This window comes from Ambystoma mexicanum, chromosome 12 (assembly GCF_040938575.1).
Source record: "Ambystoma mexicanum isolate Mex_15411 chromosome 12, UKY_AmexF1_1, whole genome shotgun sequence".
Lineage (NCBI taxonomy): Eukaryota > Metazoa > Chordata > Amphibia > Caudata > Ambystomatidae > Ambystoma > Ambystoma mexicanum.
The window spans coordinates 972,602,546-972,615,024 of NC_090936.1; the positions used below are offsets into that span (position 1 = coordinate 972,602,546).

At 42.9% G+C, this 12,479-nt stretch overlaps 1 protein-coding gene across 1 annotated transcript in view; it reads right to left on the reverse strand.

Moving 5' to 3' along the window:
* Window positions 1-12,479, reverse strand: part of SHANK3 (SH3 and multiple ankyrin repeat domains 3) — a 3,072,962-nt gene that overhangs the window by 196,262 nt on the left and 2,864,221 nt on the right. The gene's annotated exons all lie outside the window — the stretch shown is intronic.

Genomic DNA, 12,479 nt, shown 5'->3' on the forward strand with positions numbered 1-12,479 from the left:
ATGTCCTCAATATTGGAAGAGGGTGAATTGTCTGAACAGGAAGACACAGTTGAGTTGCAGGGACCTGTAACCCCAATTAGAGAGGAATTTTCCTCTGAAGAACGCAGGTTAAAGGATCTTCATGATTCCTTACATGAGGCAAGTGGGTTAGACACCTCCCCTGAGGTGGAGTTTGCTAGGCCAGACCAGGGGGAACATGCTGAAACCCCCTATAGAGCCTTAATGGCCAGGATCACAGAGTTTATGGGGTGGTCTGCACCTTCACAATCTTTCCAACAAGATGACCCCACCAATATTCTTGACAAAGGCCCACAGGAGGATCCTGTGGTGCCTTTTCATAAAGCTCTTTAGAGGAAGATCATGACAAACTGGGAAACCCCAGATGTCATACCAGCAGTAAATAAAAAACTGTCTACAAAGTACAGGGTATCCTCTACAGACCCGGAGTTTTTGTCTAAACACCCATCCCCAGAAAGTCTGGTGGTACAGGCAGCATCCTCTACCGATGTCAAGACGGCTTATCCTACCGTCCCACAGGACAGCGACGAAAAAAAATATGATGCTATGGCAAAGAAAGTCTTTTCAGCATGTAGCATGGCGTTAAAATCTGTTAATGCTACTTGCACCCTTGCTAGATTCAGCCTTACACTTTGGGAGTGTGCTTCTACAGCGGCTGACTGCATTCCGGAGGGAGAAGAAAGGGATGCGTTCCTGAATATTATACAGGATGGTAAAGGCACTATGTGCGAATCCCTCCAGACGGGCATTGATTTGGCTGACAGTATCAGCAGAGCAATGGCGGCAAGTACAACAACCAGGAGATTCGCTTGGTTGAGAAGGTCTGGTTTTGCCCCAGATGTGCAAGCCAGGCTCTTGAACATGCCATTCGATGGCTCTTCTTTGTTCGGGAAAAAGGCGTATGACAGTTTAGAGAAACTGCAAACTTCAAAAGCAGCAGCAAAATCCCTAGGAGCTGCAATCCCTCAGACACCTTTTCGTCCCACAGGAACCTCTGCGAGGGGCAAGTCCTTTCGCTTCTACTCCGCATTCGGAAGAGGTAGAGGACGACCGGTTCAAAGGGGACAAAGAAGAACTACCCGAGGTGGACTAGGTAGATATTCAAAAGCCGCAGCAACAGCAGGTGCCTCTTTACCATCGGCATCTGCATCAGCCGCCCCAAAACCACTCTGAGGACTTCCCTCACAGGACACCTGTAGGAGGCAGGTTAACTCAACATCTGGTGGTATGGCAGGCTATCACGTCAGATGCTTGGGCATTGGAAACAGTTGCCCAAGGTTACTGCCTACCTTTCCTGCGTATACCTCAGAATCATCCACCGGGGATCAGCTCTCAGAAAGCTCCAGATCCGCTCCTCTTGCAGGAAATTTTAGACCTGCTAGAGAAAGGTGCCATAGAACCGGTACCTGTAACGGAGAGGAACAAGGGCTGGTACTCCCCTTACTTTCTCATTCCGAAGAAAGACGGAGGACTGAGACCCATCTTGGACTTGCGAGAATTGAACAAATTCCTCAGGAAAGACAAATTCAAGATGGTCACTCTTTCTCAGATCTTCCAGACCCTTCAGTTCCAGGACTGGTTGGTATCTCTGGACCTTCAGGACGCTTATTTCCATGTGCCTATCCATCTCAAACACAGGAAATACCTGAGGTTCGCAATTGGCAATTCTCACTATCAATTTCGAGTGCTGCCATTTGGGCTGACCTCCGCCCCGAGGGACTTCACCAAGTTAATGTCGGTAGTGGCGGCAAGTCTAAGGAGGGAAGGGATTCACGTCTACCCCTACCTGGACGATTGGTTGATCAGGGCTGTTTCCTCGGAACAAGCTCAGATCCAGCTAAATCACGTGTGCCACTCCCTTCACAGACTGGGCTTCTCCCTCAATTTAAAGAAGTCACAAATGATACCATCGCAGAGACTCCAGTTCATAGGAGCGATCCTGGACACTTCCCTGGGAAAAGCGTCGCCACCAGAGGTGAGGGCTCAAGATATTCTACAGATGGTTACCAAGTTCCAACATGCCCAACGTCTCCCAGCCTTCGACTTTTTGAGGTTGCTAGGCCTCATGGCATCCTGCATTTTCCTAGTGCCAGAAGCTCGCCTGAGAATGAGATCCCTCCAGTGGGCACTGAGGACTCAGTGGTCACAATTTTCAAGGAGAATGACAGATCTTCTTCAGGTTCCCGACAGAGTAGCTCGAGACCTTCAGTGGTGGGCCTGTCAGGAGAACATTCTGAAAGGAGAACAGTTTTGGCAACCCTGGCCGGAGATAATAGTAGTCACGGATGCCTCACTCATGGGGTGGGGAGCCCACGCCAACGACTTGACCATCAGCGGTCGTTGGTCTCCATCGGAGTCCAGACTACATATCAACCTGTTAGAGCTGAGAGCCATCAGACTTGCGCTGAAGGCGTTCCTGCCAGCTGTACAAGGGAAGAAAGTCCTGATAATGACGGACAACACGGTGGCCATGCATTACCTCAACAAAAGAGGAGGCGTAGGATCACTACCCCTGTGCAGAGAGGTGATGCAGCTTTGGTTTTGGGCAATCCAAGAAGGAATCTCTCTATCGGCAGTTCAACTAGCCGGAGAGAAGAACTTGACAGCAGACGCTCTGAGCAGGCAGAACACAGTCTCCCACGAGTGGGAGCTAGCTCAGGAAGTCCTTCGAGAGATCTTCGCCCTTTGGAGAACCCCTCAGGTAGATCTGTTCGCCACCAGCCTCAACAGGAAATGCGACCTGTTCTGCTCAAAGGAATTTCCCCCGAGAGGAGCTCTGGGAGACGCGTTCATAGTGGACTGGGAGTTTCCGCTTCTGTACGCTTTCCCACCGGTCCCTGTCATTCTTCAAATGATCAGGAGGTTGAGAAGATTCCGGAGAACCATGATCCTAATTGCCCCGGATTGGGCCAGGAGAATGTGGTACCCGGACCTTCTAGACTTGTCCATCTGCCCTCCAATTCGACCTCCACTCAGAGAGAACCTACTCTCACAGAAGGGAGGTCAGGTTCTCCATCCAGACATCAAAACCCTCAACCTTCACGCTTGGCTTCTGAAAGGCTGAGATACAAGGATTGGGACCTCCCTGATGATGTTATGGAGGTGTTGCTTTTGGCAAGGAGGCCAGCAACAAAGTCTTTATACCGCTGCCGTTAGAACAGATTTTGCAGCTGGTGTAGAGAACAGAATATCAACCCTTTTTCATGTGGTACACCAATGGTTTTGTCCTTCCTACTATATTTGGCAAATTCAGGCCTTCAAGTTGGCACCATTAAAGGCTATCTCGCAGCGCTATCCATCTTTAAGCGCACTGCGGAAGAACCATCCTATTTCAAGTTACCCTTGGTAATACAATTTCTTAAGGGGTTAACCAATGTTTATCCCCCAATACCATTCCAAGTTCCCCTATGGGATTTAAACTTAGTCCTAACTTTCCTGATGGGCACACCTTTCGAACCACTCCATTCCTGTTCGTTAAGATTCCTGACCCTTAAAACTGTTTTATTAATAGCACTTACATCTGCTAGAAGGGTGAGCGAATTACAAGCTCTTTCTTGTAAACCCCCTCACACTATATTTCACAAAGACAAAGTTGTCCTGCAAGTGAAGCCTAATTTCCTCCCAAAGGTGATTTCTGAATTCCATATCACTCAGAAGATTACCCTACCATCTTTCTATCCTCCTCCTCACCCGGGGAAAGAGGAAGAGAGGTTACACAGGCTAGACCCTAGAAGGGCTTTAAGTTTTTACATCAGTGGACTAGCCAGGATAAGACAGGCAGACCAGCTGTTTTAGGTTACACATGTCACAAGCTGGGGTTACCAATAACTAAGCAGACCATTTCCAGATGGATCACCCTAGCCATTCTGGAATGTTATAAATTGGCAGGAAAAGAGCCCCCTCAAAACCTTAGGGCTCATTCGACCAGAGGTATTGCAGCTTCATCGGCCCTCAAAAGAGGTGTGCCGGTTAAAGACATCTGTGCGGCCGCTACATGGTCGTCTGTCCATACCTTTACACGATTTTACAATTTGGATTCCTCCTCCAGTCAAGAGACTAGGTTTGGAAGGGCTGTACTGCATTCTATTCATCAATAGAAGACAGCATGAAGTCAGTACTCCCTCCTCCAATAATAGAATACTGCTATGGGAGCATATCTAAGATGAGGAATACGTCGGAGTACACAATCCCTTCGGAGAACAAGTTACTTCTTACCTTGTAACGTTCTTTCGACGGGATGTTCCTCCGACGTATTCCTCATCGACCCTCCCATCCATCCCCGCAGTTCTACTTCCCTTGTTGTTGCAGCTTACGCTCCTTCAGGGTGATTAGTTTAGTCCAGAAAGCATATTTGTGGGCTACAAAACGGAACTGAGCAACGGGCGCTGCAAGCGGCCTTTATAGCCAGGATGACGTCGGCGTCGAAATGGCGGCTGTCGAGGGACATCGACTCGAAGGACGTCGACGTGCAGCGCCCTCTAGAGAGAAAAATTTTCCGAGGCCAGCAGAGCTGGAAGGAGATATCTAAGATGAGGAATACGTCGGAGGAACATCCCGTCGAAAGAACGTTACAAGGTAAGAAGTAACGTGTTCATCCTAAGTACAATAATGAAAGCTTACTTTTTTACCGCTATGTGGTTAATATATTTTGCATTTCGCTGAGGGATATTATGAGTTTTACCTCAGAAGTAATTATTGCTTGGGAAACCATTCAGGCACAGTGGCAGGAAAAGGGTGGCAAGGATTAATCACAATTTAGTAACATATTATCGTATGCCAGACCATGATTTCTCTAACTTTGACTGTTATACATTTTTCATGCCCAAGACTCTGGAGCTCTGAGCTCTGGAGCTCAGTTACAGTCACCTGGGCAAGGAGCCTTTCCTGCACCCTCCCTCTGAAAAGAGAATTATATTTAGGAAATATCTGTCTATTCCTATTGTTACTCAGAGCAACTTCTAATAAACATACCTTTGATATCAACTTGATGACAAGGAGTTTGTTATTGACGCCCACAGCTTTAGCATCTAACGTTCTGTCAACTTGGAAAGCATCACTAAATCGCCATTAATTGACCAAACATGACACATGAGCTATGAAATGTTTAACAGTGTAAGTGAAACAAGTTGGACATCTCACTTTGGAAAACTGTACCGCCCAATTCAGAATGCTAAATGCCCGACTAAGTGTGGGACTACCCAAAAAACTGGAAAAACATCTTGAGTGGGGGGGGGGTCCCGCACAGTGAGGAAGAGATCCTCTTAAAAATTAAGAAACTAAGTAATTCAAGGGCTCCGGGCCCAGATGGGATTGCAAACAGTGATTTAAAACAAAACCTTGAGCTGTGGTCATCTTTCATCAGCAAAATATTCAAGATATGCAATCAGGAAAAAAACGTCCCGGATTCAAGGCGTATGGCTGTAGTTGTACCAGTCTTTAAGCGAGGAGACAGAGAGGACCCAGCGCAGTATCGTCCTATCTCGCTTTTGGATGTCATCGGGAAAATCTTCGGAGGGTTTGCATTGGAAGCTTTTCAAAACTGGCTAAAGGGGGAAAATAGATGTGACCCCTTTCAAATGGGTTTTGTCAAGAATGCCGGGACCACCCCGAACATACTAATGCTGAGCTTAATAAAAAGCGAAGGTCATCCAATCAGGCCAACAAGTGCATATGGCTTTCATTGACCTGGTCCAAGCCTTGAACCAGGTCAACAGAGATCTGCTATGGGAAAAGCTGGAACATATAAACTGCCCTCAGCAAATACTAGCTCCTATTAAAGCACTCTACCATGACACTTCAATGAAGGTGTGGCTAAGTCAAGCAGGCCTCCTGTCTGAAGGGATTAAAACATCAAGTGGTGTCAAACAGGGCTGCCCCCTAGCCCCGCCATTGTACAACGCCTATATTATGGACGGCGCAGACACAGGGGACAAGGGGAGATGCTTTCCACCAAAGATTGGAGGAGAAACGACGGTATTGCATCTACTCTATGCAGATGATATTCTATTAGACCTCACAGCAATCGGACTCGCGAGACAACTGTCCAACTTGGCGAACTACTTGAAGAATAACAACTTACAAATTAACATAACAAAAACCAAGGTGATGACATGGGAAACCTCAGCAAGAACAAGACAAAAACAGAACTGGTTCGTGGAGGGTCAAACACTGGAAAAAGTGAACACCTTTAAATACTTGGGAGTCACATTAAGCAACCACCCCACGGAGAAACAAATGCAGGATGTGCTTTGGTCAAAAATGAAAGCTTTGACCACACAAGCATGAATCATTGATAAAAAATATGGTAGATTTTTGCTTGTACCAGCAACAACCTTTTATAAATCAAAGGTGGTTCCAGCTATACTATACGGAACTGAGGCTATTCCTTCTCTCCCAGAAGAACTCTGGATCAAATTGGAGAGCTACTTTTGGAGGCAAGTACTTGGGCTTTCAAAGAGTTCTCATATACCTTCTATTAGACGCAAATTGTGTCTTCCCTCTCTTAAAGTCACCAAAGAAAGAAACAATTTGATGCTGTATTGTAAAATCTTACTAGACATCAAGCCAAAAGCCTTGTACTTGGTTGGAAAAGAAATGGAAAAGGACAACATCCAAACGCTGCCAAAGTGGAAAAATCAAAACATCACCCTACTGAACGAGATCAATGTCACGGCAGAACAGCTTCTAACAAACCCAGACAGTGTAACCAAAAAACTTTTTGAACTAGATTGGATAGCTACGGACGAGATTGCAAGCAACTAGTGTTTGACTAAACAATTCCGTACAACAGCCAAGAAATTAGATGAGATCAGAAGTTACTTGGAAAAATTCCCGGACAAAACTCATAGCAGGGTTTTACTGTTATTTCGCTTAAACCAACTTAAAGCAAATGAAGAACTTTTTATAAGAAAACAATCCATAACAGACAAGTGCAGATTCTGTAACAAGAAAGATTAAGTGGAAACAAGCAGACACCTGCTGTTGAGCTGCAACGGGACGCATCAAATAAGAAATACAGTTTTGGGGAAAACGATGGCAGCATTTACAACTCTAACAGAAGATGATTGGTGGAGGATCCTGTCAAACGGTGATGACACTCGCTGTGTAATCGGGGTAATCTCCTTTTTTAAGAACATTGACTTGGACAAACACTGTAGATGACAGAAGGAGGTCTAGAGACCAAAAAGTCTAAAAACAAATAAAGAGTTGCCCCCCGAGCCTTCGGGATCCTGCTGGCTCTTGTGAATCAGAAGCCCAGACCACCTCTTAGATCCATCGAGTGTTCAGAGATTTCATCGAATGCTACTCATGAGACCTTGTGGGGGCTAACTATTGACTTTGATGAACAAAACGAGCTGACCCATCTTTCTGTCGCTTGAAGAAGTTGGATCTCTCTTTGGGGATGAAGGGATCTTTTATGATTTAATCTGTTATGATTTAATCTTTTGTAAAAATTGTTAATTCAATTAAACCAAATAAAAACATTTTTTTAAAAAATGTTTTTTGCCAGGAACATCCTTGCCAATGAAGATAGTATCAAAATGTTCTGCTGAATTAAACAAATATTTTGGTGGCTTGACATTAACTGACACTAAGGATTCTAGCAGCACAGACACAACAGTCGATGATGGGAGACATCTATGGCAATCTCCAGGTGCCCACCAGGGGACACAGAGCAAAGAGGCATGAAGCTGAACAAACTCTGGCCCCTAGAGATAAGGCATTTCCCTTAGTAAATGACGGAGGTACATGGTGATACTCAATAGCTACTTCGACATTTTGAAACTCCTTTCTATTAGAGGGTGAAGGAGATGTCTATGAAAGCATTACAAATTACACCCTAATACCTTATGTAAGTCTTGGGTATAATGCTGAAAGCTAACAAAACACTTAAAATTACCGTAGATAATGGACTAGAATACTCTAATTTCCTCCAACCGATAGTCCACTCTACATTTACATTTCACATCTCAATTGTGGATGCTGAAATACGACTAGTTGCACCATTCACGAAGGCTCCCTTTTGAGGTTCAGTATGTGATTGTAGGTCAGACAATAAATAAAGTGCCCATGATATCTATCCCATCTGTGTAAGTTCATTACGATCATCCTAGCAGCAAGGAACAGTTAAATGGATTTGAATCTGGTCCCAGCATGCTCACAGATGTAAAAGCAAATGAAGGTATCTGCTTCTAAAAGCAAATTAAGGTATCTGCTTGGTAGAATGTAATCTTTTTGGAAGAAATGTATTAACTGCAAATACAATTTATATACTTTCTAGCTAGAACAAGAGAATTGAGAGAAGTTAGAGTGAATTATGAAATTATGTTCAGAAGGTGGGCAAGTTCAAGAGGTTCACCCAAGAATAAGTTAAATCATCTTCCTGTCAGACTTCCTAAGACTTCCTATAGACCCTGGTGGCAAACGTCATATTATAATTTATAATTGGTTATTTATAACACGCATAATACCGAATAGGTTTCTAAGTGCGGATTCGGGATTTGAATTTATGTTGCTCTGCGTCACCTTGCTACCAAGACGAGCGCGTTGCCACTGAGCTATACTACCCGTGTCTCTAGGCAAATGTCAACTGGAGTGCACTTGTGAAGGTATGCGTGGCTGCATTTGTCAGGTGGTGGACACGAGGTTCAGGCAATGCTAAGTGATATTCCCTTAATGATGCCACCCTCTTTGGTAAGGTGAAAGGTTCCATTTATGGGAGTAATAACATGGAAAAGTACATAGAGGCAATTATCAAGTCCTTTTCTGTTAGAGGACCACTGCACAAATAAATGATACACCCAAGACAAACACTTCAGAAGCGTAATCAGATACCTTATTGACCATTGCATCTATCGAATTGGTGGTTACTAGCAATATATAGGAAGAAGCGGAGGTTGCTGAGATGCATGCTCCTCAAAACGAACTGCTTTCAAACATATCAACATGCCCCCTGAATCAAATGGGCTCCAGGTGCTTAATTGTATGTACTTGTGGAAGTGCAGTGGTGTGTTGATATAAGAGAAACTTGGTTTTTGAATAATTTTTGTAAATGAGGATGGGGTTGGATCAAGACATTATTAATGTTTGTAGGGTGTTAATTGCCTTCTTTAGAGCTGCAAAGTATATACACACCCTAAGATTACCTAGAATGTGGAGTTGTAGAGCAGCGGACATAATAACGATGTTCACAATGAGAAAAACGAGCCTTTGACATAAGAGCTAACCCTGAACTGAGAGAGAGTTGGAGATTATGAGAAATTGTTTTGAGCCACAGATAACATCCTGTGAACCATTTCATTTGCACAATCTTGACATTTTCGTTTTGAATGTTTGGATAATTAATTGGGATTGAGTTATCCACTTATTTACTTCTTTCCTGCTTCTGAGGGGATAATATGTTTGTTTTGGATGGCTTCTATATCCAGTATCCAATGTCAACTACTTCTTTCTGAATGCTGTCCTCCGATTGTGATGTCATGGCAGATGATTATGGGATTCGTAATAAACTGCTGTCATATCTCAGCAAGTGGATTCAGCATTTTTTTCTGCCAGTCTCTTTCCTTTTTAGGTGGCTCGGGGCGAGCAGAGAGGCAATTTAGTATGTTCTATGGTGTGTGTAGTCTGCTTATGAATCCAATATAAACACCTGCATTGCTTTTCCACAGGGACACAAGGGGGTCATAAACAACATGCAATTATAGATGGTAATTTCTGACTAAGTGGTGTTCCACCTCAGTTCCCAAATGAAATCCTCAAAGTTGTTTCTCTTTCTTCAGCAGAGGGTTCTCTGAGCCCTTCTAGTTGATAGCTACCCATCTATAACTCCATATATTGTTAATGGGTTGTAGAAATAGGCATCATATGCTTACTGAATATAGATCATTTTCCTCTGTAAGAGACAGGTCAATCAGCTGGCAAGTTATTTTGTGGATAGTGGAGAAAAACACTTTTTAGTTGTAAGTTCACATTCCAAGGTAAAAACTGCTTTGAATGTTCACCAACCACCTTAAATCAGTTACTGAAAACCTCAAAAGAGTAGATATTCTACTGTATACCTGTTCAGAGGACTTGTTAATATAAACGTCTTTTTACAAGAACAGTGTTTCTTAATTCTCTCAATCCAAAAGGCACACAGCTGTGCAGCTTGGCAATAAACAGTGAGACAATACATCCAACCCTTGTCAACAAAAGGCACTTCAGCTTCTTAGGACCCTTTTAAATTCAACATTTTCACAGGGTTACTCATATAATGAGTGGGGTCCGTGCTTTAACTCTTACACTTCCCATAGGAAGCATATATCGTAATTCCCAAATTAAATCATTGAAGTCCCGACAGTGAAAAGGGACCAGCAAAGACAGTGGCAGTGTAGACCAGCAATTAAAGGATTCTGGTAGGGTGTGGACATTTCCACCCACCACAATTGTCTTGCTGGGGATATAAGCATCCATGTTGTCCGCACTTTTGCAGTGAAAGATGATTTGTCACTGCCAATCAAAAAACAATAATGATTCCTGTCTTGTCCTCATTCTTATGCATGCCCATTGCCCTTCTTTCCTGGAAATTGTCTTCAACATTTTAGCATTGCTTAAACAATCAAGTGTCTCAAGGTCAGGGGGACTATTAGCTGTACTTTTGTAAGGCCCAGAGGAGGTCAAGCTCATGCAAGGCCTCCTACTTAGATGAACACATTATCATGTGTCAGTGTTTGAAGATGCATCATTTAACAGATTAGATGGGCATGGACTATATGACTGGGCAGGATATCTGGAAAAAGAATAGAAAAACATCTTTGCCGCTGTGTATTGGAGCTGCCAGCAGCCAGATTAGCCGTCTAAAGACATACTCCATTAGTATGGAATAAGACTATTAACATCTAATTAGATAACACAACTAATAGCTTTAAGGGAATTGGCATGCATAAAAACAATTATTTCATATGCAGACATCTTTAAGCACACCAAAAACAATTGGAAGGTGTTCTTGGAGTATGAAAACAATTGATCTATTTGTGAAAACATGATATGGTGCATTTGGAAGCATGAGGTCCATCTTTCTTCAACTAGAATGGATGATGACACTTTTCTGGTCTACTGATGGCAGAAATATAATTACACTTCTAGACCTCTGCTGTACCACATTCACAAAGTGGTCTGAAAAAACTTTTATCTTCAACTTTGGCTAGACATATTTGGTACTCATAACCTCTTCACCTTTCTCTTGTACCTTGCAGGACATTTTCAGTTAAAACAGGCGTCTTGCAAGACAGAATCAGCCTGACGATCATCCTCAACTAGAAAATGCCTTGGTTTGAAAGGTAAGAAATTTGTTTCATGTCTATCCGTGATTTACATACCCCTAATTTGTTTGCTTGTTCAGTGGATACATACAAGCATATAACCAGGTCAAACTTCACCTCTTTCCCTCTTTGCGAGGGTAGTTGCAAGGGGTTTACCTTACAGTTGGCATTTCATACTTTCATTGATTTCTATTTTTCAAATCTTATCACTGTAGCAGATTATTCTTTTAACACACCATTGGTGCCAAAAAAAGGCCACTTAGGTACCGTTTTTATAGACCAATTGAAATAGATTTTTGGTAAAGTCTGATTTTTTTGTGTGTTTCATTTAGTTGTGCTGCCAAATGAAAAGCTATTTCTTAACCCAATTGATAGATGCATGCAACAGACTCTGTTACCCCATGATTAACCTAACCGTCTTTTTCCAGGTGCCTTTATAACATATTTTTAAAAAAGCAAGTCTTCCAGCAGTACACATGGTTTGTTCCACTAGCTGAGATTTATAAGACTACTACTTGAAGGTTTATCCATAGTTTTTCCAGACATACTTTTCCTGACTCAAGTTCAACAATGAACTGACAGGTGGCCAAGCAGCTATTCATAAATTTCGACCTGCAGGAGCTCACCGCTTCAGCTCATTTTAATTAGATTCCCCCTGCTTTATAATGTGTTCAAGTGGGAAGATGACTGTCAAAACCAGCCTTTAACAATGTTTGAATCTTCCCATCGTCATGCCCCCTTAGCTAGTTATGTTGTCTAGTCATTCCCTATTGAATTTATTGAGATAGGAATAGAAGACCTTTACTACACATTGATCTTGAAGATGTTGAACGTGTGAACCTTTAAGGTTTTGATTTATTACATAATGTACTACTATTCAAAACAGAATTGGGATCCTTACTGATATCATCTGAAAACGTTAACCACACATATGAATCTTTAGAAGATTATAATGCTACAATACTATCACTACAAGCAAGTGGCTATTTCTCATGTGGCAGTGTTGGGTGGTGTGTAGCTTGAAATAGATATAATTGGGATATACTTTTTTAGATAGATGTTGGGTGAGTACAAGTCTAGGATGTGTCTTGGGTAGAGAGGCAGTGTGAGCTATGTTTTCGGAGGAGTAGTATGTTATATGAGAGTTGGTTATTGGATAAA